Source organism: Pinus tabuliformis, chromosome 2_2 (assembly GCF_031772625.1).
Source record: "Pinus tabuliformis cultivar Carrire ecotype Pingquan chromosome 2_2, CPIR1, whole genome shotgun sequence".
In the NCBI taxonomy this organism is placed as follows: Eukaryota; Viridiplantae; Streptophyta; class Pinopsida; order Pinales; family Pinaceae; genus Pinus; species Pinus tabuliformis.
The window spans coordinates 61,266,114-61,270,889 of NC_142300.1; positions in this window are offsets into that span (position 1 = coordinate 61,266,114).

The following is a 4,776-nucleotide window of genomic DNA, read 5'->3' on the forward strand; positions in this document are numbered from 1 at the left end:
GTACTTTCTTCCTCCATTGCAAGAAGTAGAATATAGATTCTCCGAGCTCTTTACTAGTGATGTTTGTACGGTGTCAAATCCTTTGGCTCCAGCACACATTCGTGCCGAAGGTAATATGTCGGTAATTTCAAAAACAAATTTCCCCTGAAGAAATTCAAATTACACCGACCTATTTAAGGAATTTCGAGATGTATTTGCTTGGTCTTATGAGGAAATGCCTGGAATTGATCCTTCTATAGTTCAGCATGAGATCAAGATGTATGAGAACACCAAACCTGTTCATCAAAGGCTTCGGCTGGTTAACCCTAGGAAAGCAGCAACTATCAAAGCTGAAGTTGAGAAGCTGCTAAAGGCGGGTTTCATATACCCGGTTCCTCTTACTGATTGGGTTTCTAATCCAGTCCCTGTGGATAAAAAGCAAGGAACAATCCAAGTATGCATCAATTTTAGGGACTTAAGCAAGGCTTGTCCGAAAGATAATTACCCCACGCCATTCATTGATTAGATTATCGACGAGTGTGCGGGTAATGAGATTTTTTCCTTCATGGATGGTTTTTCGGGTTATAATCAAATTTATATCCGTCCTGAAGATCAACATAAGATAGCCTTTATATGTCCCTGGGATACCTTTGCATATATAAAGATGCCTTTTGGTCTTAAAAATGTTGGAGCCACTTTTCAGCGGGCCATGCCATATGCTTTCCATGACATCAAACATGTCACTGAGGCATACTTGGATGATCCCGCTGCTCGTTCTCGAAAGAGAACTGATCACCCTAGTCATCTTCAATTGGTTTTCGAACGATGTCGTTTTTATAAGATCTAGTTGAACCCCAACAAGTGCATTTTCGCGGTTACGTCCGGTTGGTTGTTAGGGTTCATCGTGTCCAATGAAGGGATTCGGGTTGATCCCTTCAAGGTTGAGGCAATAGTTCAGTTGCCTCCCCCGTCCTCAATTCGACAACTTCAAAGTCTTCAAGGGAAGGCTAATTTCTTAAGACGGTTTATAGCAAACTATGCCGAGATCACTAAAGGGTTCATGCGTTTGCTACGGAAAGGAGTTCCATTTGTGTGGGACAACTTTGCACAGCAGTCGTTTGATGCTTTGAAAAAGGCATTAGTCTCTGCCCCACTTTTGAGTCCATCGGATTATGGTAGAGACTTCCTTTTATATCTCGCGGCAGCAGAATCAACCATTGGGATGGTTCTCATTTAGGAGGACGATGCTCGCACCGAGCAGGTGATTTATTATTTGAGCAGAGGCTTAATAGGTCCTGAACCTAGCTATTCTCCAGTTAAGAAGTTGGCCTTGGCAGCTGTCCATGCTGTCCAGTGGCTCCGTCATTATATCCTGCTACACAAAACTTTTGTCTTAGCGGCAGTAAATCCATTTCAATTTGTCCTCAGTAGGCGAGTGATTGGGGGAAAATATAATCAATGGATAGTCATTTTACAAGAATTCGATCTCGAGTTCTTGTCTGCCAAGTCTAAGAAATCCATGGCTTTCACGGAGCTAATTTCTGAGCTACATTGTGGAGAGGATATTGTTTATGAGGAAAGTTTTCCCGACGAACATTTATTCCTCATCTCTTCACTCGACCCTTGGTATGGAGATATCATTGTCTATCTCCAGACTTCGAAGTTTCCGTCTACTTTCTCAAAGGATGAACATCGAAAATTATGTCACCTAGATAAAAACTATGTTATCATCAGTGACACATTATACCATCGAGGGGTTGATTCAATCCTTCGGTGTTGTTTAACCTTAGAGGAAGCAGAGTCAGTGCTCAATGATTGCCGCAGTGGAGCTTGTGGTGGTCATTTATCAGGGCTTGCTACAGCCCAGCGCATCTTATGTGCCGGCTATTTTTGGCCTTCACTCTTTAAAGACTGTGTGGAAGCAGTCAAACGCTGTCACCCTTGACAAATTTTTACTCGGAAGATGCGCACGCCTCCAGCTCCTCTTTTTCCCGTTGTCACCGTCGATCCCTTTACTAAGTGGGGCATTGACTTTACAACTTGTAATCCGCCTTCAGTGGCGAATCACAGGTACATTATCGTGGCCGTAGACTACTTTACGAAGTGGGCTGAGGCCATGCCTACTTATAAGACTGATAGTGACATGGCAGCATTGTTTCTTTTCAATCAGGTTATCTCAAGATTCGGTATCCCAAGAGAGATTTTCACTGACCATGGCAGTCATTTTCAAAGTCAACTAATGTCCGAATTGGCTCTCAAATTAGGTTTCCAGCAGGAACACTCGTCTCCTTATTATCCCCAGGCCAATGGACAGGTCAAGGCAGTCAATAAAACTCTTAAAACGATACTCCAACGGACGATCGATAAAAATCGGTCCAATTGGCACGTTATGTTGTATTCGGCTCTTTCGGCATACCGAACCTCTGTGAAAACGGCTACTGGTTTTACACCTTTTCAATTGGTTTATGGGATGGAATCTATCTTTCCACTTGAATGTGAAATTCCATCTCTTAATTTGGTTGTTGAACTCCTTCCAGAGACTTCGAGTCTCGAAGAGTGCCTACCTCACTTGGAACATCTCGATGAGCAGCGTCGAGATGCCGCCACGATGAATGAGGCTCATAAGAAAAGGGTTAAAACACATTATCATAAATCTGTTCATCCTCGAGTCTTTTTTGAAGGTGACCTTGTCCTGGTCTATGACCAAGATAAAGACACCTTGGGGGCAGGAAAATTTAAGCCTATGTCGTACAGTCCTTTCATTATTAAATGAGTTTTAGAAAAAGGGTCGTATGAGTTAATCGACTTTGAGGGAAACATGATGGCAGAGCCCTGAAACGGGCTCTACCTAAAGAAGTACATTGCTTATTTTTGGCCAAGCAATGGCTTCTTTGTACTTTATGTATATTTTTACATATATCGTCAAGAGTTTTCTGATATCAGCACTTTTTTGTCTGCTGTGGCAGGTGTTGATGGATGATTTGGTCTATTTTGGGTTCGCCGATGGTTCTAGTCGGCACACTCGGAATCTCGCTTCCGCAGCTTGGGTACTCTATTATCCAACTAGTCAATTGATGGCATCAAGAGGCGTGTGTATCAGTCCCGTTTCAAACAATATGGCCGAGTATACTGCCGTTATTAATTTATTATCCGAGGCAATCTCTCATGGGATTGACTCATTGGTAGTGTATCTTGATTCTCAATTGATAGTGTCTCAATTAAAAAACATTTATCGGGTATGGGATCCATCTTTATATCACCAGTATTTAAGGGTGAGGTTGTTGCAAAGATCATTTACTTATATTAAGTATTTGCATATTCCAAGATCTCATAATTGGTTAGCTGATTCTATCGCTAATCAGGCATTAGACTAGCACATCAATCATTCATCATAATAAAATCAAGCGTCAAAAAGTCAAACTGTATATATATATATATATCGTAAAGCATCTCGAGTGTACATATGTGTGTCCAAAAATATACAAAATTTGGGACTCAAATTCCCATAATCATGTCCGGCATATCTAATGCCTCGGCTTAGGATGAGCGTCTAAGTATGTAACTATCACAGTGGCCACACGCTGAAAAGTGCGAACCCAGTCACGTGGCATGCCAACCACATGACACTGCATATCCTCAGGAAGGTCCTCTATGACAGCCATCGGTACTCGGCAGCTCAGTCTCGCCAAGTCTCGCTGGACGTTGTTTAGAGTCCATTCTGTATCAGCATCCACCTCTTCGGCTCCTCGGCCACGCCGTCCATGCTATGGAAACCCATCTGGTCGTACCGTCCCAATGTCTGGAACATGTTCATCATATCATTCATTTGAATCTCATCAAAAATATTTTTCAAAATGCATCATTATATTTGAAAAATCCAAAAAAATCATAAAATCATAAAATTCTTACCAATCTCGCCCCATGCTGCGTTCGGTGGTAACACTAGATCAGGATCTCCTCGGACATCTAACCCAGCATAGGGGTAGTCATCCACGACGATGATCTGCTGATCCCACCAGGTGAAGAAATCATCGTCGAAGGTAGTTGTTGTTGGGAAAAGTATCCAATACGGAATGACCCTATCCCACTCTAAGGGTGATAGTACCTCAGCAACAATCAAAGCAAAGCTATCTAAGATTTCTTCTTTATGAAAGTAAAATAGGGGAGAAAGAGGTCCACTAACCGATGTCTTTTGCTAATGGTTGATCCAATCTTCTCTCCTTGCTGCTTGCTCCCAGCTCCTTGCTCTTTCACTGGCCCAGCTACACCAAGATCCTGCAAAATGGAAAGAGAGGGAAACTACAAGAAGCATACATTCATAATTGATTCAAGGATTAGAATAAATCAAATACACAAGTATAGCAATACACCATTGAGACACATGCATATAGAAGAACCTCAAATGCTTTATTAATGGAAGAAGTAAAGTTCAGGAAGTGATACAACCATAAGAGGCCCAATCCAGCATCACCTTCCCAGCAGAAAGAAATCTCCTCTTCACCTCCTTCAAAGCAAATCACCCAATAGTTCTATACTCAAACCAACAGCACTTCCTTACATTCACAATATTCCAGCCTCCTTAGACCTCATGAGAGAGCTCTATATATAGGAGTTTTGGAAAAAGGATGAGTCAGCTTGAAGCTGGCATGAAGCTGACTAGTGTCCTCTCTCACTTCAGTTATTCTTCAGTTCTTGAGTCCACTTGGAGGTTCTTGCTTCCACTTGGAGATCTAGACCCTCTTACTCATCACCAGTTGAATTCCTTGATCCAAGTGTCATTTTGGAAGCTTCCTGGGC